Raw genomic sequence first — 25,721 nt, forward strand, 5'->3', positions numbered from 1 at the left:
TTGGTATTTCTCCCTGCAATCTTGATTCCAGCTTGTAATTAATCCCACCTGGCATTTCTCATTATGTACTCTGCATATAAGTTAAACAAGGTGACAAGATGCAGCCTTGACATACTCCTTTTCTGATTTGGAACCAGTCCCGTTTTTCCATGTCTGGTTCTAACTGTTGCTTCTTGATCTGCATAGAGATTTCTCAGGAGACAGGTAACATGGTCTGGTATTCCTATCTTTTTCAGAATTTTCCACAGTTTGTTGTGATCCGCAAAGTCGTAGTCAATAAAGCAGAAGTACATGTTTTTCTGGAATTCTCTTTCCTTTTGTATGATCCAGCAGATGTTGGCAATTTCGTATCTGGTTCCTCTGCCTTTTCTAAAACCAGCTTGAACATCTGGAAGTTCATGGTTCATGTATTGCTGAAGCCTGGCTTGGAGAATTTTGAGCATTACTTTACTAGTGTGTGAGATGAGTGCAATTGTGCGGTAGTTTGAGCATTCTTCGGCATTGCCTTTCTTTGGGATTGGAATGAAAACGGACCTTTTCCAGTCCTGTGGCCACTGCTGAATTTTCCAAATTTGTTGGTATATTGAATGTGACATTTTCACAGCATCATCTTTTAGGATTTGAAATAGCTCAACTGGAATTCCATCACCTCCACTAGCTTTGTTTGTAGTGATGCTTCCTAAGGCCCACTTGGCATTCCAGGATGTCTGGCTCTAGGTGAGTGAGCACACCATCGTGGTTATCAGGGTCATGAAGATCTGTTTTGTATAGTTCTTCAGTGTATTCTTGCCACCTCTTAATATCTTCTGCTTCTATTAGGTCCATAATGTCCTTTATTGTGCCCATCTTTGCAGAAATGTTCCCTTGGTATCTCTGATTTTCTTGAAGAGTTCTCTGGTCTTTCCCCTTGTATTGCTTTCCTCAATTTCTTTGCATTGATCACTTGAGAAGGCTTTCTTCTCTCTTTTTGCTATTCTTTGGAACTCTGCATTCAGATGGATATATCTTTCCTTTTCTCATTTGCCTTTCACTTCTCTTCTTTTCTCAGCTTTTTTAAGGCCTTAGACAACCATTTTGCCTTTTGGTGTTTCTTCTTCTTGGGAATGGTTTTGATAACCACCTTCTGTATACTGTTATGAACCTCCATCCATAGTTCTTCAGGCACTCTATCAGATCTAATCCCTTGAATCTATTTGTCACTTCCACTGTATAATCAGAAGGGATTTGATTTAGGTCATACCTGAATGGTCTAGTGGTTTTCCCTACTTTCTTCGATTTAAGTCTGAATTTTGCAATAAGGAGTTCATGCTCTGAACCACTGTCAGCTCCTGGTCTCTTTTTTTCTGACTGTATTGAGCTTCTCCATCTTCGGCTACAAAGAGTATAATCAATTTGATTTCTGTATTAACCATCTGGTGTTGTCCATGTGTAGAGTTGCCTCTTGTGTTGTTGGAAGAGGCTGTTTGCTTTGACCAGTGCATTGTCTTGGCAAAACTCTGTTAGCCTTTTCCCTGCTTCATTTTGTACTCCCAGGCCAAACTTGCCTATTATTCTAGGTATCTCTTGACTTCCTGTTTTTGCATTCCAGTCCCCTATGATGAAAAGGACATCTTTTTTGGGTGTTAGTTCTAGAAGGTCTTATAGGTCTTCATAGAATTGTTGAACTTCAGCTTTTTTGGCATTAGTGGTTGGGGCGTAGACTTGGATACTGTGATGTTGAATGTTTTGCCTTGGAAACGAACAGAGGTCATTCTGTCGTTTTTGAGATTGCATCCAAATACTGCATTTTGGACTCTTTTCTTGACTGTGAGGGCTATTTCATGTCTTCTTAGGGATTCTTGCCCATAGTAGTAGATACAATGGTCATCTGAATTAAATTCACCCATTCTGGTCCATTTGTTTGTAGTGATGCTTTCTAAGGCCCACTTGACTTTACATTCCAGGATATCTGGCTCTAGGTGAGTGATCACACCATCGTGATTGTCTGGGTCATGAAGATCTTTTTTGTACAGTTCTTCTGTGTATTCTTGCCACCTCTTCTTAATATGTTCTGCTTCTGTTAGGTCCATACCATTTCTGTCCTTTATCGAGCCCATCTTTGCATGAAATGTTCCCTTGGTATCTCTAATTTTCTTGAAAAGATCTCTAGTCTTTCCCATTCTGTTGCTTTCCTCTATTTCTTTGCATTGATCACTGAGGAAGGCTTTCTTAACTCTCCTTGCTAATCTTTGGAACTCTGCATTAAGATGCTTGTATCTTTCCTTTTTTCCTTTGCTTTTCACTTCTCTTCTTTTCAGAGCTATTTGTAAGGCCTCCTCAGACAGCCATTTTGCTTTTTTACATTTCTTTTCCATGGGGGTCATCTTGATCCCTGTCTCCTATACAATGTCATGATCTATAGTTCATCAGGCACTCTATCAGATCTAGTCCCTTAAATCTATTTCTCACTTCCACTGTATAATCATAAGGGATTTGATTTAGGTCATACCTGAATGGTCTAGTGGTTTTCTTTACTTTCTTCAATTTAAGTCTGAATTTGGCAGTAAGGAGTTCATGATCTGAGCCACAGTCAGCTCTCGGTCTTGTTTTTGCTGACAGTATAGAGCTTCTCCATCTTTGGCTGCAAAGAATATAATCAATCTGATTTCGGTGTTGACCATCTGGTGATGTCCATGTGTAGAGTCATCTGTTGTGTTGTTGGAAGTGGGTGTTTGCTATGACCAAACACCCTCTTGGCAAAACTCAATTAGCCTTTGCCCTGCTTCATTCTGTACTCCAAGGCCAAATTTGCTTGTTACTACAGGTATTTCTTGACTTCCTACTTTTGCATTCCTGTCCCTTATAATGAAAAGGACATCTTTTCTAGGTATTAGTTGTAAAAGGTCTTGTAGGTCTTCATAGAACCTTTCAACTTTAGCTTATTCAGCTTTACTGGTTGGGGCATAGGCTTGGATTACCATGATATTGAATGGTTTGCCTTGGAAACAAACAGAGATCCTTCTGTCCTTTTTGAGATTGCATTCAAGTACTGCATTTCGGACTCTTTTGTTGACCATGATGGCTACTCCATTTCTTATAAGGGATTCCTGCCCACAGTAGCAGATGTAATGGTCATCTGAGTTAAATTCACCCATTCCAGTCCATTTTAGTTCGCTGATTCCTAGAATGTCGACATCCACTCTTGCCATCTCCTGTTTGACCACTTCCAATTTGCCTTGATTCATGGACCTAACATTCCAGGTTCCTATGCAATATTGCTCTTTACAACATCGGACCTTGCTTCTGTCACCAGTCCCATCCACAACTGGGTGGTGTTTTTGCTTTGGCTCCATCCCTTCATTCTTTCTGGAGTTATTTCTCCACTGATCTCCAGTAGCATATTCGGCACCTACCGACTTGGGGAGTTCCTCTTTCAGTGTCCAACATTTTGCCTTTTCATACTCTTCATGGCCTTTTCATACTGTTCTTAAGGCTTCCTCAGTGATCAATGCAAAGAAATAGAGGAAAACAACAGAATGGGAAGGACTAGAGATCTCTTCAAGAAAATTAGAGATACCAAGGGAACATTTCATGCAAAGATGGGCTCAATAAAGGACAGAAATGGTATGGACCTAACAGAAGCAGAACATATTAAGAAGAGGTGGCAAGAATACACAGAAGAACTGTACAAAAAAGATCTTCACGACCCAGATAATCACGATGGTGTGATCACTGACCTAGAGCCAGACATCCTGGAATGTGAAGTCAAATGGGCCTTAGGAAGCATCACTACAAACAAAGCTAGTGGAGGTGGTGGAATTCCAGTTGAGCTATTTCAAATCCTGAAAGATGATGCTGTGAAAGTGCTGCACTCAATATGCCAGCAAATTTGGAAAACTCAGCAGTGGCCACAGGACTGGAAGAGGTCCATCTTCATTCCAATCCCAAAGAAAGGCAATGCCAAAGAATGCTCTAACTACTGCACAAATGCACTCATCTCACACACTAGTAAAGTAATGCTCAAAATTCTCCAAGCCAGGCTTCAGCAGTATATGAACCATGAACTTCCAGATGTTCAAGCTGGTTTTAGAAAAGGCAGAGGAACCAGAGATCAAATTGCCAACATTTGCTGGATCATCGAAAAAGCAAGAGAGTTCCAGAAAAACATCATTCTCTGCTTTATTGACTATGCCCTTTGACTTTGTGGATCACAAGAAACTGGAAAATTCTGAAAGAGATGGGGATACCTGACCACCTGACCTGCCTCTTGAGAAATCTATATGCAGGTCAGGAAGCAACAGTTAGAACTGGACATGGCACAACAGACTGGTTCCAAATAGGAAAAGGAGTACGTCAAGGCTGTATATTGTCACCCTGCTTATTGAACTTATATACAGAGTACATCATGAGAAAGGCTGGGCTGGAAGATGTGCAAGCTGGAATCAAGATTGCCGGGAGAAATATCAATAACCTCAGATATGCAGATGACACCACCCTTATGGCAGAAAGTGAAGAGGAACTAAAAAGCCTCTTGATGAAAGTGAAAGAGGAGAGTGAAAAAGTTGGCTTAAAGCTCAACATTCAGAAAACGAACATCATGGCATCTGGTCCCATCACTTCATGGAAAATAGATGGGGAAACAGTGGAAACAGTGTCAGACTTTATTTTGGGGGGCTCCAAAATCACTGCAGATGGTGATTGCTGTCATGAACAAAAGGCACTCCTTGGAAGGAAAGTTATGACCAACCTAGGCAGCATATTAAAAAGGAGAGACATTACTTTGCCAACAAAGGTCCATCTAGTCAAGGCTATGGTTTTTCCAGTGGTCATATATGGATGTGTGAATTGGACTGTAAAGATAGCTGAGCACTGAAGAATTGATGCTTTAGAACTGTGGTGTTGGAGAAGACTCTTGAGAGTCCCTTGGGCTGCAGGGATGTCCAGCCTGTCCATCCTATAGGTGATCAGTACTGCGTGTTCATTGGAAGAACTGACGCTAAAGCTGAAACTCCAATACTTTGGCCACCTCATGGGAAGAGTTCACTCATTGGAAAAGACCCTGATGCTGGGAGGGATTGGGGGCAGGAGGAGAAGGGGACGACAGAGGATGAGATGGCTGGATGGCATTACCGACTCAATGCACTTGAGGCTGGGTAAACTCCGGGAGTTGGTGATGGACAGGGAGTCCTGGCGTGCCGCGATTCATGGGGTCGCAAAGAGTCGGATACGACTGAGCGATTGAACTGAACTTGTCCATTTTATCTCACTGATTCCTAAAATGTCGATGTTCAGTCTTGCCATCTCCTGTTTGACTACTTCTAATTTACCTTATTTATGGACCTAACATTCCAAGTTCCTGTCCAGTATTGTTCTTTATAGCATCTGACTTTACTTCCATTAGCAGTCACATTCACAATGGGACATCGTTTTTTTGGCTCAGCCTCTTTGTTCTTTCTGGAGCTATTTCTCCACTCTTTTCCAGAAGCATATTGGGCACCTACTGACTTGGGGAGTTTATCTTTCAGTGTCCTATCTTTTTGCCTTTTCATACTGTTCATGGGGTTCTCAAGGCAAGGATACTGAAGTGGTTTGCCATTCCCTTTTCCTGTGGACCACGTTTTGTCAGAACTCTCTACCATGACCTGTTCGTCTTGGGTGACCCTACGCAGTATGGCTCATAGTTTCATCGAGTTAGACAAGGCTGTGATTTCATTGAGTTAAACAGGTTTGTTATACATATTTATAATTCATTCATTCAAAAGTGTTTATTGGGTACTTACTTTAAGGTGTGGTGCATGGTACTGGATCCTGGTTATCTCGCAAATAGCGCAGATAACAGCTTAATAGTTTTGTAGTCATTTGAGTCATTAAATGTGTTAGTGCTTCTCATTGCTTGAATATTTTTAATGTCTAGTGACTTGGATTGATACTTGTTTTATTTTCTGGCAAAGGGCTAGTGAGTTCTAGTCCTACTTAACCACTGGCTTTGTGACCTCAGACAAGTTACTTATTTTCACTGTATGTAAAATGGAGATATCGTCTTCACAAACTACTGTAAGAGTTAAATAACTTATGACATATCAGAAAGTAACGGCTAGAAGCTGTGCGAAAAGCATAGTCAAGTCGAGTTCTTGGGGTTTTTGAAGCATTTGTAATAAGATTACATTGCAGAGAGAATCCCAGGATCTGCCATGCCTGATGCCAACATGGAGGAGTGTGTGGTGTTTTTTTTTTTTTTAAGTAAGTTTTCATAGTATGTAGTAATATATTTCTAAGTTAGAATAGTACTGTATCATAGGAGTAGTATTGTGAAATGCTGCTTTAAGTTACGTGTGAAAAATTGATCTGATAACATTGATAATACACTTAATGTAACAGAATAAAATTTTGTTTATCTCTGAGATAGCTACTTAGGTTGAATTTAAGAAAGTCAGACAATAGGCATGCTAGAATAGAGAGAGAGGATGTCCTTTGTACTGCACAAAACAGTTCTCCCCACACCCTCCCATCTGTATTAGTTTTACTATAGCAACTTATACCAACTTGGAAGGGATTAGTACAAAGAAAGTGACATTCCTTGAGGAACTGGTCAAGGAATGACATTTAGCGTCTGTGCTTGAGACTAATTTATGGAGTTGAAATTCTGTAACGTAATTTTTAAAGTCTTGTTTAAACAGAACTGAGCAGTATTTCAGAAGCAATGTTTTGAACTTTGTCCTCCTCCCTCCCCCACTGCTATAGATGAAATCCATTTCCATTCCTCTCTAACAAGCATTTGTGTATGGTATTTTATTGTCAGTGTTTCCTTTCCTTTAATCTTGGGATTTATTTGCAAATGTTTCCTGTGCTTTACATAATTTTCCCATCTTTTATGAGAAATAGGTAGACTGGGGTTACCATTTTAATTCAGGAGTCTCTCTAAGGTAGATTAAAGGTTAAATTAAAGAAATAGTTTAGTTTTCTTATTTGGGGTTAGAAGAAAAGTATAAAAAGATAGTAATTCTTTCTCTACTTCCATGCTCCCTCTCAGGATTCGCTTTCCTCTTGGTCATTCTGCTTACACATATAAGGGTACATTGCTACTGATCCCAAGAGCTCCTGTAGTTCTCCTGAGAGGTTTGTTGTGAGTTGTCTTTAAAACTGCATTATTCTTTTTGGGTTTTTTTTTTTTTTCTCTCTAATAGTTCAGTTCAGTTCAGTCGCTCAGTTGTGTCCGACTCTTTGCGACCCCATGAACCGCAGCACTCCAGGCCTCCCTGTCCATCACCAACTCCCGGAGTCTACCCAGACCCATGTCCATTGAGTCGGTGATGCCATCCAACCATCTCATTCTCTGTTGTCCCCTTCTCCTCCTGTACTCAATCTTTCCCAGCATCAGGGTCTTTTCCAGTGAGTCAGCTCTTAGCATCAGGTGGCCAAGTACTGGAGTTTCAGCTTCAACATTAGTCCTTCCAGTGAACACCCAGGACTGGTCTCCTTTAGGATGGACTGGTTGGATCTCCTTGCAGTCCAAGGGACTCTCGAGAGTCTTCTCCAACACCACAGTTCAAAAGCATCAATTCTTTGCTGCTCAGCTTTCTTCACAGTCCAACTCACACATCCATACATGACCACTGGAAAAACCATAGCCTTGATGGACCTTTGTTGGCAAAGTAATGTCTCTGCTTTTTAATATGCTGTCTAGGTGGGTCATAACTTTCCTTCCAAGGAGTAAGCGTCTTTTAATTTCATGGCTGCAGTCACCATCTGCAGTGATTTTGGAGCCCGGAAAAATAGTCAGCCACTGTTTCCACTGTTTTCCCATCTATTTCCCATGATGGGACCAGATGCCATGAACTTAGTTTTCTGAATGTTGAGCTTTAAGCTAACTTTTTCACTGTCCTCTTTCACTTTCATCAAGAGGCTTTTTAGTTCCTCTTCACTTTCTGCCATAAGGGTGGTGTCATCTGCATAACTGAGGTGATTGATATTTCTCCCGGCAATCTTGATTCCAGCTTGTACTTCCTCCAGCTCAGCGTTTCTCATGATGTACTCTGCATATAAGTTAAATAAGCAGGGTGACAATATACAGCCTTGACGTACTCCGTTTCCTATTTGGAACCAGTCTGTTGTTCCATGTCCAGTTCTAACTGTTGCTTCCTGACCTGCATACAGATTTCTCAGGTTTAGTCTTCTAAATGTAAACTCTACTTTTCCAGACTCATGCCTTCAGTGGACTGGTAATAAATGTTGAGGAATGGCTAATGGAAAGAAACAAAACATCTAAGAGCTTTTGGTTTGCGTTTATCATTTAAATTAATGCTTTAATAAATAGATTTGAGAAAATAGAGGTGAGAATCTTCAAGGACAAATGAAGATTACGTAATTACTTCCTCCTTCTATTCCTTCCTTCATATCTTAGTCAAGGCTCGGATTTATTAGAGAAGAATTGCCGAAGTATGTATTGAAGTTATTGGAGGACATGTAACATGCTACTGTTGTAGAATTGTTTCTTATTTGGAGATATAGTGGAAACCTGTCATACATTACAGTATCTTTATCAAACTCTTTGTGGTAAACTATCCAGGTATGTAGAAGGCACTCATTTTTTTTTTTTTTTAAGATAAAATACTGCATTGTAGGAATATTCTTCTCATAGAGTGAACAGCTATCAGTAAGAGTAACCCAGCTAAGCCAGCTATAGTGCTTGTCTTCCTGCATACAGTGAAAAGTCTGCTCGCTCTATACAATCACTAAGGCCTTAGAACGAATCTCTTCTTACAGTTCTGTCTTAGGATTTAGAGGGGTTGCAAAGTTGCATCTGTTGCTTTTAATCTCTGTCTTCCAAAGCAATAGATATGTGCTGTCTGTGAGACCTTTCCGTGCTATAGAAATGCAGGAACCCAGCTCCTCTCAAGCCCAAATGTGGCTATGTAATTTGGGTGATCTCTGTGTTGGTGATTGAAAACTGAGAGTATGAGTGAAGTTTTCAGTGAAAACAGTACCTTTGTTGAAAAAAATTGATATTCTAGCCCATAATTGCTCTCTCATGGTAGTCTTTACCTTTGAAAACGTTTTGACATTTATTAACATATAATAAATGGACCTTTTTGTGGTATGTAGTTCTGTGAATTTTATTGCATGTATAGGTTTTTTATTACAACCACCAGTCTCAGGATTCAGAATGGTTCCATCACCCCCAGAAAACTCCCTTGTGCTGTGTTTGTAGTTTAACCTTCTAACCCAGGCAGCCACTGATAACGGTTCCTTAGTACTACATTTTGCTGTTTTGATAATGTTATATAAATGCAGTTATGTAGTATGTAACCTTTTGAGGCTGGCTTCTTTAACACAGTTTATTACCTTTAAGATTCTTCTGAGTGGTTGAGTGAACCACCAGTTCATTAGTTTTTGTGGCTGAGTAGTATTCCATTGTGTAAATGTATGCATTGTAGATTATTTTGGTGAAATTCAATTTGTTCTTTTCTTGTACTGTCTTCGTCTGATTTTTAATGCTGGACTTATGAAATGAATTGGGAAGTAGATTGTGTTATTTCTTCAAATGCATAGTAGAACTCACAAGGGAAATTGGCTGGGCCTGGAGGTTTCTTTTTCGGAAGACTTTTAGCTACAAATTCAGTTTCTTTAAATAGTACCAGGTCTGTTCAGTGCTCTTCTTCTAAATTAGTCTTCCCAGAGGTTTCAATTTTATTGACCATTTGAAAGAATTAGCTTTTGGTTTTATTGATTTTTTTTTTCCCCTGGTTCTCTGTTTTCAATTTCATTGATTCCATATTTGTTCTCTAAGGATAATTTCACAGTTGGAAGGTTCTGGATTCTTAAAATTCTTTTCCATTTTAAACTAAGAATGCTGTTTCACTTCTGGCATATGTTGTTTCTGACAGAAATAAGTTACTCAAATTATTAACCTCCTTTCCCCTCATAAATAACGTATTATTATTTCAGTCAACTTGTAAAATTTTTCCTTTGTAATTTTCAACAGTTTGACTGTGATTTGTCCAGTAATGAATTTCATTGGAATTAAATTGTGTGATGTCTGTGAGCTCCTTGAATATAGACGTTTATGTCTTTCAACAAATTGGGGAGTTTCCAGCAATTATTTCTTTTTCTTATTCTCCTTTCCTTTCCTGTCCTTTCTTTATCCCCTTGCCATCCCAAACTTATTTTCCTCACTTGCTTAAGTTCTCACTGTGAATGTTAGGGTTTTGTACTGTTCCACAGGTTCTGTTACTGAGACCAAGCTCACTCTGCAGACAGGCAGAGTCATTGGGTGACAAGCCAATGAATCAGAGGGACAAAGTGTTGAGGCAAAGAATACAACTTTACTTGGAAAGAACTGGCTAACAGAGAACGTGACAGACTAATGCCTCAAAATAACCATCTTGCCAAGGTCTGGATGCCAGGTTCTTTTATGGATCTGAGATGGGGCGGAAGTGTGGAAACAAAGTTAAAAGACCCATTTAATTCTTCTAAATATCTCCTAGAATGGCAAGCCTTACACAAGGGAATGTGTTAGTTTATTATAGTTATTTATAGATGGGCAGGGTCAGATTATTTCCCTGTGAACTAAACAAAAGCATTTAATCTACGGGTCAGGAAGAGGGGGCAGAGTCCTGAGGCATGCCATTGAAAGTGAAAGTGAAAGTGGCTCATCGCGTCCGACTCTTTGTGAACCCATGGACTGAATTCTCTGGGCCAGTATACCGGAGTGGGTAGCCTTTCCCAGCATTTAACTTATATGTAGAGTACATCATGTGAAATGCTGGGCTGGATGAAACACAAGCTGGAATCAAGATTGCTGGGAAAAATATCGATAACCTCAGATATGCAGATGACACCACCATTATGGCAGGAAGCGAAGAAGAACTAAAGAACCTCTTGATGAAAGTCAAAGAGGAGAATGAAAAAGTTGGCATAAAACGCAACTTTCAGAAAGCTAAGATCATGGCATTCGGTCCCATCACTTCATGGCAAATAGAAGGGGAAACAGTGGAAACAGTGAGAGACTAGTTTTTTGGGCTTCAAAATCACTGCCGATGATACCTGCAGCCATGAAATTTAAAGATGCTTTCTCCTTCAAAGAAAAGCTGTGGCCAACCTGTACAGCATATTAAAAAGCAGAGACATTACTTTGCTGACAAAGGCCCATCTAGTCAAAGCTGTGGTTTTTCCAGTAGTCATGTATGGATATGAGAGTTGGTCCATAAAGAAAACTGAGCACCGAAGAATTGATGCTTTTGAACTGTGGTGTTGGAGAAGACTCTTGAGAGTCCCTTGGACTGCAAGGAGATCCAACCAGTCCATTCTGAAGGAGATCAGCCCTGGGATTTCTTTGGAAGGAATGATCTAAAGCTGAAACTCCAGTATTTTGGCCACCTGATGCGAAGAACTGACTCATTGGAAAAGACCCTGATGCTAGGAAAGATTGAAGGCAGGAGGGGAATGGAATGACAGAGGATGAGATGGATGGATGGCATCACTGACTGAACAGACATGAGTTTGAGCAAACTCTGGGAGTTGTTGATGGACAGAAAAGCCTGGTGTGCTGCAGTCCATGGGGTTGCAAAGAGTCAGGCATGACTGAGTGACTGAACTTAGCCTTTCCTTTCTTCTCCAGGGGATCATCCCACCCCAGGGATTGAACCCAGGTCTTCTGCATTGCAGGCGGATTCCTTACCAGCTAAGCCACAAGGGAAGCCCATGTGCAAGGCATGCCATTATGTGTGATTATAACCAAAAAAGCGACAAAAGATAGATCTAGCATGCAGGAGTCAAAATCTACTCTTGCTGGATACAATTCCCTGCTGTCAAAAGTCCATTCCACAATCTTGTGGGAAAAGGGACAATGACCCTTCTAATTGCTGTGTCAGAAGGATCTTTTTGGGAGTGTCTGCCATTAATGATAGCTTTCCAGATGTTGAGATTTGTCTTCCTTTGTTCCTCTTTGATAAGTGTTCACTTTATACATGTAGACTTAGAAATATTGAGCTTCAAACCCAAGAGGCAGCATCTCAAGAAATTTAGCGCTCTTCTATCCATGGGAAGATGCAAGAGTCAGGGCTCATTAAAACACTTACATATATATATATTTATAATCAACTATCTGGGGCCTGTAATTCTGCATTCTTAGAGTTTCCTCATGGTTCACTATAGGGAGTGGCTGCTCTCTGATTCCCCTTCCTTGAGCTCATTGGCTTACTTTAAAGGGCTTGTAGGAAATATTCCATTTCTCAGATCCTCCCCTCTTGGTCAGGAACTTGACCAATATTTGGGAGACATTTCATGATCAGATTTTGTCCCATAGCCCTGCGAGGCTCATCCCAAATCAGGTGAAAATTTTTACTATGTCATTCTAGGTGTTAAATTTTGGACTAGGCCCCATCAATAATTAAAATTCTTTGTAGACTCTAATTATTAATATTATTCAGGAAACATTTTCCCTTGTTGCTTCTTCCAATACCTAGACTCCCACTATTACAGTTATTTCCCCGAAATATTTAGCCATAGACGTTTTGTTGGAGGCCTGATTTGTGCATTGGTTATTGCAAGAGATAACAGTTTTATAAATTAGAATATAAGTAATGCAGCTAGTAACATTGACAGTGGCATAGTGCAGCAAGGAGACAAGCACATTTTGAAAACAAGGAGCAAATTTAAACAATGATTAGTGTAACTAGTTGTAATCCAGTTGCAATAATTGAGAGATCAAAGGAGCCATAACTGATTTAATGAGCTATTTGCAGTTTCACTGCACAGTCCATGCGTACTTAGATATGGATGACTTAATATTTGAGACAAGCATATGCTATTGGCAGGATCAACCAGGTAGAGACAAAAAAGATAAATATTTCAATTTTACTCACAAAAGTATAATTTACCAACTTACTGTAAGTCATAATTAATTTAAGGAGAAAGTTTTCCTTACACTTGGAAAGAACAGATTTAAACCAATAATCTTTTAAGATAGAAACCATAAAAATTATAACTATATTAACTTGTTTAGTCAGTCCTATGTAGCTAATCTTTTTTGTTAACAGCTTTATGAAGTCGTTAGGTCTTGCATTAGAATTCTTCAATTTCTTACTCAGTTCAGCTTTATGGTCTGAAAGTCAGCAACATGTATATATCCAAAGTCTTTTTTATAAATCTCGAAAAGGAAACATTTTTAACTGTAACTGTCTACAAAAGACTCAAAAAAGACACAGTTTTCATCTGATTACAGTCCCATTGACAAAGCAGCCTGCTTACTGTTGACATATGACACTTTCAGGAAATAACTAGAATTATGATTAATAATATTCTACCAGGACATATCAGATTCTTAGAAATGCTATAATCTCTAGAATATCTGTACCATTTATCATGTAACTTAAAATTTATTATTTGATAACACCTTCCGTACAGTTTAACATACCAAGTGAACCTAATTAGTTCAACATCTCTCCTTGTGCTTCAAGGACCTTTGAAGCACTCCTCAGCTGCTGCTGCTGCTAAGTCACTTCAGTCGTGTCTGACTCTGTGCGACCCCATAGACGGCAGCCCACCAGGCTCCCCCGTCCCTGGGATTCTCCAGGCAAGAACACTGGAGTGGGTTGCCATGTCCTTCTCCAATGCATGAAAGTGAAAAGAGAAAGTGAAGTCGCTCAGTCTGTCTGACTCCTAGCGACCCCATGGACTGCAGCCTACCAGGCTCCTCCATCCATGGGATTTTCCAGGCAAGAGTACTGGAGTGCGTTGCCATTTCCTTCTCCAATACTCCTCAGCTAGCAAGAGGTAAAAGGAACTTTTTATAATTTGATTTAGGAGGTCCTGTCAAAGGAACATGCCACCCCAGGAATACATTTTAAAATACAACAGGACCATGGGTAATGGTGAAACTTAGCCAAAGGGCCGATAAAAGACTTCAAAGGCAAATATAGAAAGTACTTCAAGAATTTTCTGCAGTTTGTTGTGATCCACACAGTCAAAGGCTTTATGTACTCAGTGAAACAGAAGTAGATGTTTTTCTGGAATCACAACAAACTGTGGAAAATTCTTAAAGAGATGAGAATACCTGCCTCCTAAAGAAATCTGTATGCAGGGCAAGAAGAAACAGTTAGAACCAGACATGGAACAACAGACTGGTTTCAAATTGGGAAAGGAGTGCATCAAGGCTATATGTTGTCATCTTGCTTATTTATATGCACAGTGCATCATATGAAATGCTGGACTGGATGAAGCACAAACAGGATCAAGACTACAGGGAGAAATATCAACAACCTCAGATATGCAGATGACACCACCCTTATGGCAGAAAGTGAAGAAGAACTAAAGAGCCTCTTGATGAAAGTGAAAGAGGAGAGTCAAAAAGCAGACTTAAAACTCACTATTCAAAAAGCTAAGATCATGGCATCCAGTCCCGTCACTTCATGGCAAATGGATGAGGAAACAATGGAAACAGTGAGAGACTATTTTCATGGGCTCCAAAATCACTGCAGATGGGGACTGCAGCCATGAAATTAAAAGACTGTTGCTCCCTGTAAGAAAAGCTATGACAAACCTAGACAGTGTATTAAAAAGCAGAGACATTGCTTTACCAACAAGACATTGCTTTACCGTCTAGTCAAAGCTATGGTTTTTCTGGTAGTCATGTATGGATGTGAGAGTTCGACCATAAAGAAAGCTGAGTGATGAAAAATTGATGCTTTTGAACTGTGGTGTGAAGACTCTTGAGAGACCCTTGGACTGCAAGGAGATCAAACCAGTCAATCCTAAAGGAAATCAGTCCTGAATGTTCATTGGAAGGACGGATGCTAAAAGTGAAGCTCCAATACTTAGGCCTCCTGATACGAAGACCTGACTCATTGGAAAAGACCTGGATGCTGGGCAAGATTGAAGGCAGGAGGAGAAGGGGATGACAGAGGATGAGATGGTTGGATGGCATCACTGACTTGATGGACATGAGTTTAAGCAAGCTCTGGGAGTTGGTGAAGTACAGGGAAGCCTGGCGTGCTGCAGTCCATGAGGTTGTGAAGAGTCAGGCACAACTGAGTGACTGAACTGAGCTGAATAGATTATTTAAAATGTAAATAAACATAATCTGTTATTAAAGTCAGCTTAGCATCTTCAGAAAATTTGACTGTTTTAGCAGAGAGAAAAGCCAAATTTAGTTTTGCACCAGCTTACTTAAGATCCATTTACTCAATTAAACTTGTTTTTAACTTAGTCAATCCTCACTGATCACATATAAAACCCTTTTGGGGGTCCATTTTCCATAAACCTTTCATCACTTATTTTAGCCCAGTTTTAGCTTTTAAGTTACAGACTGTCTGGAGAGATCCTGTAACATACATTTCTAAAAGTACACTTTGAACTCTTCTCATTTGCACTTTATTTCCTCAGAAATTTCTTCACATTGAGTTACTTTCTTTGCTGATGGATTTGTAACAGATATAATAAATCTTATTTAGCTTATATTAAACTCAGGGACAATGAAAGTATTCTACTTAATATTCCATTTAATGTTGTGACTCAGGAGATGCCTGTTAGATCAACCAAGTTTAACATTAATTCCAGGTACTAATTTAATAGTGAATGTTTCCCAGTTCATGTAAACCTAAAATTTATTTAGCTTAATTTCTCTTGTATTTGAATTGCTTGGTTTGTAAGCAATTTAACTTACAAACTTTTGTTCAAGCCAATAAAATAGGGCTCTTTTCACAGATCAACCATGACAGTGTTATCCAAAGACAATAGCACATACAAACACACAGGCATCAGTTCTTATTTCAAGATTTCAGACTGAGTCAGGTACAGCAGTGTAAAATGCATCAGTTTAAAAAAGAGGTTGGATTAAAAATAAGGTTTCTCACGGACACAAGTCAGACTTGTCAATGGTCCCAGCAGCTGCTTAGGGCCTTGTCTCAATATTCCCTAATCTGGGCCTGCTAGCCAGGAGCAGCAAGGCTCCTGGCTGGCTTGCCAAATTTGTTACCAAGCTTACTCTGCTTGCTGCAGGAGAGGCCAGCGAATCCGAGGGACTAGATGTTGAGGCAAGAAACACGACTATTTGGAAAGCTAGGTGACTGAGAAGGTGACAGATTAATGTTTCAAAATAACCATCTTGTCTGGGGTCTGGATGCCAGGTTCTTTTATGGATCAGAGATGGGGGTGGGGAAGGAGGTGTGGAAAGAAAGTAAAAAGTCCTTTTATTGTAAATACCTCCTACAATGGCAAGTCTCAGGCAGTTCAGTTCAGTTCAGTCACTCAGACGTGTCCAACTCTTTGCTACCCCATGGACTGCAGCACGCCAGGCCTCCCTGTTCATCACCCTCCCAGAGTTTACTCAAACTCATGTCCATTGAGTCAGTGATGCCATCCAACCATCTCATCCTCTGTTGTCCCCTTCTTCTCCTGCCTTCAATCTTGCCCAGCATCAGGGTCTTTTCAAATGAGTCAGTTCTTCGCATCAGGTGGCCAAACTATTGGAGTTTCAACTTCAACGTCAGTCCTTCCAATGAACATTCAGGGCTGATTTCCTTTAGGATGGACAGGTTGGATCTCCTTGCTGTCCAAGGGACTCTCAGGAATTTTCTCCAACACCACAGTTCAAAAGCATCAATTCTTTCGGCACTCAGATTTCTTTATAGTCCAACTCACATCCATACATGACTACTGGAAAAACCATAGGCTTGACTAGATGGACCTTTGTTGGCAAAGTAATGTCTCTGCTTTTTAACATGCTGTCTAGGTTGGTTATAACTTTTTTTCCAGGGAGTAAATGTCTTTTTCTTTCTTGGCTGCAGTTACTATCTGCAGTGATTTTGGAGCCCCCCAAAATAAAGTCTGCCACTTTTTCCACTGTTTCTTTGTTTATTTGCCATGAACTGATGGAACCAGATGCTATGATCTTAGTTTTCTGAATGCTGAGCTTTAAGCCAACTTTTTCACTCTCCTCTTTCACTTTTATCAAGAGGCTCTTTAGTTCTTCTTCACATTCTGCCATAAGGATGGTGTCATTGCATATCTGAGGTTATTGATATTTCTCCCAGCAATCTTGATTCCAGCTTGTGCTTCATCTAGCCCAGTGTTTCTCATGATGTACTCTGCATAGAAGTTAAATAAGCAGGGTTACAATATACAGCCTTACTGCTGCTGCTGCTGCTAAGTCACTTCAGTCATGTCTGACTCTGTGCAACTCCATAGACTACAGCCCACTAGGCTCCCCCATCCCTGGGATTCTCCAGGGAAGAACACTGGAGTGGGTTGCCATTTCCTCCTCCAGTGCATGAAAGTGAAAAGTGAAAGTGAAGTTGCTCAGTCGTGTCTGACTCGTAGTGACCCCATGGACTGCAGCCCACCAGGCTTCTCTGTCCATGGGATTTTCCAGGCAAGAGTACTGGAGTGGGTTGCCATTGCCTTCTCCGTGTACAGCCTTGACATACTCCTTATCCTATTTGGAACCAGTCTGTTCCATGTCCAGTTCTAACTGTTGCTTCCCTGCTCTGCATACAGGTTTCTCAAGAGGCAGGTCAAGTGGTCTTGGTATTCCCATCTCTTTCAGAATTTTCCACAGTTTACTGTGATCCACACAGTTGAAGGTTTTGGCGTAGTCAATAAAGCAGAAATAGATGTTTTTCTGGAACTCTCTTGCTCTTTTGATGATCCAGTAGATGTTGGCAATTTGATCTCTGGTTTCTCTGCCTTTTCTAAATCAGCTTGAACATCTGGAAGTTCACAATTCACGTATTGTTGAAGCCTGGCTTGGAGAATTTTGAGCATTACTTTACTAGTGTGTGAAATGAGTGCATTTATGTGGTAGTTTGAGCATTCTTTGGCATTGCCTTTCTTAGGGATTGAAATGAAAATTGGACCTTTTCCAGTCCTGTGGCCACTGCTGAGTTTTCCAAATTTGCTGGTATATTGAGTGGAGCACTTTCATAGCATGATCTTTTAGGATTTGAAATAGCTCAACTGGAATTCCATCACCTCCACTAGCTTTGTTTGTAGTGATGCTTCCTAAGGCCCACTTGACTTCACATCCCAGGATGTCTGGCTCTAGGCGAGTGATTACACCATCCTGATTATCTGGGTCCTGAGGATCTTTTTTGTACAGTTCTTCAGTGTATTCTTGCCACCTCTTAATATCTTCTGCTTCTGTTAGGTCCATACCATTTCTGTCCTTTATTGAGCCCATCTTTGCATGAAAATGTTCCCTTGGTATCTCTAATTTTCTTAAAGAGATATCTAGTCTTTCCCATTCTTTTGTTTTCCTCTGTTTCTTTGCTCTGATCACTGAGGAGGGCTTTCCTATCTCTCCTTGCTATTCTTTGGAACTCTCCATTCAGATGCTTATGTCTTTCCTTTTCTCCTTTGCTTTTTGCTTCTCTTCTTTTCACAGCTATTTGTAAGGCCTCCCTAGACAGGCATTTTGCTTTTTCGCATTTCTTTTTTCTTGGTGATGGTCTTGCTCCCTGTCTCCTGTACAATGTCACGAAACTCCATCCATAGTTCATCAGACACTCTGTCTGTGAGATCTAGTCTCTTCAATCTATTTCTCAGTTCCGCTGTATAATGTTGAGGGATTTGGTTTAGGTCATACCTGAATGGTCTAATGGTTTTCCCTACTTTCTTTAATTTAGGTCTGAATGTGGCAATAAGGAGTTCATGATTCAAGCCACAGTCAGCTCCGGGTCTTGTTTCTGCTGACTGTATAGAGCTTTTCCATCTTTTCCTGCAAAGAATATAATCCATCTGATTTTGGTGTTGACCATTTGGTGATGTCCATGTGTAGACTCTTCTTTACATTGCCTCAGGCAGGGGAGTGTGCTATTGTTTAGGGTCATTCCCAGTGGGCAGGGTTATTTATCTCCCTGTGAGCTAAACAAAGGCATTTTAGTTTAAGGGTCAGGTAGAGGGGGCAGGGTTCTCTGAGGCAGGCCATTATATGTGATTATAATAACAAAAGTGGCCAAAGGCATAGACCTAGCTTGCAAGAGTCAAAATTGACTCTTGGCTGTTACAGTTCCTGAGACACTAATGATATTTTCCCCCATATTTTTCTGTTGTTCAGATTGGGTAGGTTCTACTGCTCTTGTCTTTAAGTCCACTGACTGTCGTTCTGCTCTTTAGTCTGTCCAGTGTGTTTTCTGTTTCAGTTATTGCATTTTTCAGTCCTAATATTTCCAATTGGCGGTACTTTATATCTTGTGTTTCTTGGCTGTGATTTTCTAGCTTTCTATGTGTTTCAAGAGGATTTGCTTTTACTTGCTGGAACATTTTTATTGCCTGCTTTAAATCTTTGTCAGACAGTTCACCCAGTGCTCTACTATCTGTGTCTTCTTGGCGTTGGTTTCTGTGTGTTGTCTTTCCTCATGTTGCTCTTGCTGTTTGGTCCCTCAGTCTGCAACTCTTTGCGACCGCATGGACTGCAGCACGCTTGACTTCCCTGTCCTTCACCATCTCCCGGAGCTTGCTCAAATGTCCATTGAGTCGGTGATGCTGTCCAACCATCTCATCCTCGGTTGTCCTCCTCCTGCCTTCTGTCTTTGCCAGCATCAGGATCTTTTCCAATGAGTCTGGTCTTTGCATCAGGTGGCCAAAGTATTGGAGCTTCAGCATAAGTCTTTTCAATGCATATTCAGCATTGACTTCCTTTAGGATTGACTAGTTTTATCTCCTTCCAGTCCAAGGGACTCTCAAGAGTCTTCTCTGTCACCACAGTTTGAAAGCATCAGTTCTTTGGTGCTCAGCCTTCTTTCTTATCAAACTCTTAGATCCATACGTGACTACTGGAAAAACCATAGCTTTGACTATACAGACCTTTGTCAGCAAAGTAATGTGTCTGCTTTTTAATACACTGTCAAAATTTGTCATAGTTTTTCTTACAGGGAGCAAGCGTCTTAATTTCATGGCTGCAGTCCCCATCTGCAGTGATTTTGGAGCCCAATAAAATAAAGTCTTCCACTGTTTCCCCATCTAGTTGCCATTAAGTGGTGGGACCAGATGCCACGATCTTAGTTTTTTGAATGTTGAGTGTTAAGCCAACTTTTTCACTCTGCTCTTTTACCTTCTTCAAGAGGCTCTTTAGTTCCTCTTCACTTTCTACCATAAGGGTGGTGTCATCTGCATATCTGAGGTTATTGATACTTCTCCCGGCAATCTTGATTCCAGCTTGTGCTTCATCCAGCCCAGCATTTCACATGATGTACTCTGCATACAAGTTAAATAAGCAGGGTGACAATGTGCAGCTGTGACTTACTCCTTTTGCAATTTTCCGGTTCTAACTGCTGCTGCTTGACCTGCATACAGGTTTTGCAGGAGGTAGGTCAGGTGGTCTGGTAGTCCCATCTCTTTAAGAATTTTCCAGTTTGTTGTGTTCCACACAAAGGCTTTAGCATAGTCATGAAGCAGACATAGATGAGCATTTGAAATTTTTTGATTCTCATTATGTCAAGCAGTTCTGAAATTATTTTGGACAATTTGAACAGTTTACAGATTACTGTCTCAAGCTCTCTCCCCTATTATTTCCTTGGTATTTTCTAGATCCCTGAGATTAACTTCTTCCCTACCTACACACACACACCTTTCTGTCCTCTGGCTAGAAAGCTAAGTCTTTGTTTGCTCCAAGGTGTTGTGTATTTTCCACAATCGCACCTGAAGCCAAAGGACCAGAAGGCAGGAGAGTAATCAACGAGATTAACCCAGAGTTTCTGCAATCATTGTGAATGGTGCCTTTCCCTAAGTTTTAGGCTTTTGCTGACTCTGCTGCTGCTCTTGTAGCCATCACCACCACAGGATTGCTTGGGAACTGGCTCATGGGGAATGAAGAACAGAAAGGAAAAAACAAAGATTTCTGTCACTATTGAGTTTTAGGAGACCCCTTTCCTACTGCTTAGGCAGAGCTGGAGGCTTTTCTTAGAGCACATGTAAATGCTTGCTTGTGCCAGTGTGCATATGTCTTTCCTTCTCTCTTCCCCTCTCCGTGTCTCTGTTTCTCTCTCTAACAGTGGTCACTTCATAGGTTTCAGGTTTCATAAAGCCTAACTTTGGGGCATAAATTCGGTGGGAAAGAATTATAAACGCATTACCAGTTTGATAATATATCTGATTTGGGGCTCTTCCCCAAACTACCTGTTACTGTTTCGCTTTTAATTTTCAGTTAGCTTCTCCATTCATTTTGTCTAGAATTTATAGTTTCTTCAGTGAGGTTAACAAGATAGTATGTACTTAATCCATTTCACATAGAATGGAAATTTCCCCATTTCACTTATTATCTATTTTATAATGTTATGTCAACTTGCATCTTCTTATTTTATAGTTGAAAATGGCAATTATATCTCATTGTTTTTCAACATATATATGATCCTGCCATGTATAACAGTACAAGTTTTATCAAGGAGATTGTGCTACATTAAGTCTAGAAGGAAATAGGAACATTAGTTTCTCTTTCACAGTAACAGCATAGTTTTCCTGAACTCTGATTTCCAAAATTACATTACATTTGAAAAACTTCTCCTATTTCCGTTTAATGTATGTTTTAATCTATGCCTGAGGATTAAATGGCTTGCTTTTTTGAAAATGTTTTATTTTTTATTTATTTTAACTTTTAAAAAATGTTTTGTTCTAATAATTAGGTTATTGGTTAGCATAGTATGATGTGACATGATTCACATTAGTGGACCTTCTTGACATTCACTTGCTGTTGGAGACACTGCAAGAATATTAGAGACATTTTGAAGACATTCTTTTCCTTCCTGGATTGATATATGGAACTGGTTTTATTATAAAACCTATAAATGTGTATGTCTTCAGCTTCTTTATTTTCATTTTACCTGATAAAAAACAAGACGTAGAATTGTTTGTTCATCAGTAAACGGTGCTGAGAAAACAAAACTTTTTTTTGTATATAAGTGCAGGATGAAAGAATTGAATATGGAAAGGTTCCATGAATTGCTTTTATTGATCAACTGCTGACAAGCAAGCAAATAACCCTGTTGAAAACTGAACTAGAAAGCTGTTCCAGGGACTAATGTGCATTAGTAACTGAAAGCAGAGCATGTGTCTTAGTCTGTTTGGGCTGCTATGAGAAAATACCAAAACTGGGTGGCTTGTAAAGAACAGATTTATTTCACACAGTTCCAGAGACTAGAAGTTAGACAATAGGGTGCTGTTATGGTTGGATGAAGGCCCTCTTCCAGGTCTCAGATTTTCCCTGAGAAGGAAGGGGTTAGAGATCTTTTTAGAGCCTCTTTTCTAAAGTAGTAATCCCTTTCATGAGCAATTCACCCTCTTAAGCATGTCCCATATGCCGCACTTATTAACAGTACTGTCTACCCTTAAGGGTTAGGGTTTCAACATGAATTTTGAGGGAATATAAACATAAAGACCATAGTTGTGTGTAAATGAATCAAATAAAGCAAAAGTTGAAAAAAAATTGATTATAAGTCTTCTGAATTTTATATCCATTTCAGTTTTACTGTTGGTTGGTATTATAACTAAATTTGATGGCTGGAAAAATATGCAACTCTTGTGATCATGAATAGAAATTAGTGTGTTATTTTTTTAATTTCATGATGTTCAGTTAGATATTAATATATTCAGATAAATTGTATGAAATGTACTATGTTATAAAATTTCAAGAAGAGAGAATAATACTTCTTTCCACCTATATGTCCAGACATTAGTCTGAAAAGCTTTTTTGGGGGATAAAACTTTACTGTGTGGAACTAGGTACAGTGTATCTTTCATGTTTGCCTAATTGTCACTTCCACAGAGGAAGTATAAAATGATCAGAAAATCAATTTACCTATTTGTGTATATCATTCATTTATTATGAAATTTAAGATCCTCACTACCATGTTTACTTTGACAATTCAAATTTTGAGTCCTTAATTTAAAGATGGAAATGCTATAATGGTACAGAATATTTGATGGGGGGAGGGGAGGAGAGTTAGAAAAATACATTTTAAATCTTTTTGGTCCTAGTTGAGAAGCCTTTTTTACAGAGGCATATGTTGCAAGGATATGGTGCTTATTGTGTGTTTTTGTAATATCCTGTGTTTACTGCCATTATAGCACCTGCTATGCTGTTACTTTTTTTTTAAATCAGGTGTGTCAGTGCTTAAGGCCTGGTGGTACCTAGAAAATAGGGAGTGCTGACTAGATACTAAGTGAATTATATAGGCAGACTGTAGAAATGTGGGGAGTTCTGTGGGGCTGGTTGAGAAAGAGGAATAAGCAAGATGTGATTACTGGTTAAGGATTCTTAAAATCTGGAGTTCAGGAAATAATTTAAATACTAATAGTTGTTGAATTTATGGGCTGGTTAAATATCTTTTGTGTATCTTTTTCTGCATTCCTTTATTAGGTGATGAGACTAAGTCTGTTTGTTGGGGTAGTTTTTGTTTTTTTTTCCTCTAATTCTCTGTTACTTTGTTTTCTGTTGGTTTTCTCCTATATGCTGAAATGTGTTTTCTTGTGCTTCTCTCTCCCTGAACAAAATAGTTTCATTATTGTTTGCTTCCAGGACCTATGTGTGTCTTCATATTTACAGGCATAATGGCACCCCACTCCAGTACTCTTGCCTGGAAACTCCCATGGATGGAGGAGCCTGGTGGGCTGCAGTCCATGGGGTTGTTACGAGTTGGACACGACTGAGCGACTTGACTTTCACTTTTCACTTTCATGCTTTGGAGAAGGAAATGGCAACCCACTCCAGTGTTCTTGCCTGGAGAATCCCAGGGACGGGGGAGCCTGGTGGGGTGCCGTCTATGGGGTCGCACAGAGTTGGACATGACTGAAGCGACTTCGCAGTCATTCTCTTAAAATGTTTTACATTCTAAACAAATTATACTCAAAACTGGTGGCCCTCTGTAATAAGTAGTTCTTTGTACTTTACTAGTCTCCTTTCTTTTGTACCCAAGTTGAAAGTGAAGTGAAATAGGACTGATTTTCATAATTCTCTCTCCAGATAAGTTTGATGGAAAGCCGGTTACCTGACTGCTCGACCTGAAGAATCTTAAGGGTAAGAAACCTCGTAAATAATGTATACTTATTAAAAACTAAATGAGAGTCTTAGGAAATTGTGGTTGGAACTTTATTTAAACATGACCTTTTCTTTTTTCCTGGAGTAGCCATATGTTACAGGCTTCCCAGGCGGTGCAGTGATAAAGAATCTGTCTGCTAATTTGGGAGATGCAAGAGATGTGGGTTTGATCCCTGGGTTGAGAGGATCCCCTGGAGAAGGAAATGGCATCCCACTGCATTATTCTTGCATGGAAAATTCCCATGAATAGAGGAGCCTGGCAGGCTCTGAGGTCTATGAGGTCGCAAAGAGTCAGACATGACTGAGCAATTGAGTACACAGACAGCCGTATGTTACAGCATTTAGTGTTTCTTTTCCTATGCGTATATAAAGTAGAAAATAAGATACAAAAATCCTAGGGCTGTTTATTGTGTGAGTCCTAGATTTTGTGTCTTGCTTCAACATTTTTATCTTCAGATAAACCAGAATCTTGATAAATAATGTCCGTGTAGAATAAGTAACTTACTTATCCTTGTGTAAATTCTGTTTGAAGAACTATTTGATAGGTTAAGTTTTGTAAACTTTTTACTGATATCATTCTTTCCATATGTGGATATTCTTTGTAGTACAGGGGTTTTACAAATTTGTTGGTAAAAATAATGAAAGTCTATTCTTAATGAGAGTCATACAGATTTATCATCTTGAATCCTGTGGTATACCTAGAATCTGCTTTGGGTGGGGAGTTACTCATGTGTTTGTGCACATGTGCTAGTTGTTGAGTACTTCTTTTGTGCTGTCTGAAACATCAACCTCAGATATGCAGATGACACCACCCTTTAGAAAGTGAGGAAGAACTAAAGAGCCTCTTGATGAAAGTGAAAGAGGAGAGTGGAAAAGTTGGCTTAAAGCTCAGCATTCAGAAAACTAAGATCATGGCATCCGGTCCCATCACTTCACGGCTAATAGATGGGGAAACAATGGAAACAGTGGCTGAATTTATTTTTCTGGCTCCAAAATCACTGCAGATGGTGACTGCAGCCATGAAATTAAAAGACACTTACTCCTTGATAGGAAAGTTATGACCCACCTAGACAGCATATTAAAAAGCAGAGACATCACTTTGTCAACAAAGGTCCGTCTAGTCAGGGCTGTGGTTTTTCCAGTAGTCATGTATGGATGTAAGAGTTGGACTATAAAGAAAGCTGAGCACAGAAGAATTGATGCTTTTTGAACTGTGCTGTTGGAGAAGACTCTTGAGAGTCCCTTGAACTGCAAGGAGATCCAACCTGTCCATCCTAAAGGAGATCAGTCCTGGGTGTTCATTGGAAGGACTGTTGTTGAAGTTGAAACTCCAGTACTTTGGCCACCTGATGCGAAGAGCTGACTCATTTGAAAAGACCCTGATGCTGGGAAAGATTGAGGGCTGGAGGAGAAGGGAATGACAGAGGATGAGATGTTTGGATGGCATCACCAACTCAAGGCACATGGGTTTAGGTGGACTCTGGGAGTTGGTGATGGACAGGGAGGCCTGGCGTGCTTTGGTTCATGGGGTCGCAAAGAGTTGGACACGACTGAGCAACTGAACTGAACACTTTAAATGGATTACGTGTTTATGTAATTTGATTTTCATAATGACTGAAATGGTTACTATTTTATTTCCATTTTGTAAATGAGGAAACAGGCTTAAAGAAGTTGTCACACTACTAGTAAGTGTCAGACTAGTTAGTGTTTGAATGCA

The 25,721-nt window shown here is 39.9% G+C and overlaps 1 protein-coding gene across 3 annotated transcripts in view; it reads left to right on the forward strand.

Annotated features, from left to right (window-relative positions):
* Positions 1–25,721, forward strand: part of SCAF11 (SR-related CTD associated factor 11) — a 94,368-nt gene that overhangs the window by 12,746 nt on the left and 55,901 nt on the right. For all 3 annotated transcript variants that reach the window (XM_005206394.5, XM_005206395.5, XM_059886597.1), the window contains exon 2: positions 23,930–23,983. The gene's annotated coding sequence lies outside the window, so the exon portion shown is untranslated. The remainder of the gene's footprint in view (positions 1–23,929; positions 23,984–25,721) is intronic.

This window comes from Bos taurus, chromosome 5 (assembly GCF_002263795.3).
Source record: "Bos taurus isolate L1 Dominette 01449 registration number 42190680 breed Hereford chromosome 5, ARS-UCD2.0, whole genome shotgun sequence".
Classification (NCBI taxonomy): domain Eukaryota; kingdom Metazoa; phylum Chordata; class Mammalia; order Artiodactyla; family Bovidae; genus Bos; species Bos taurus.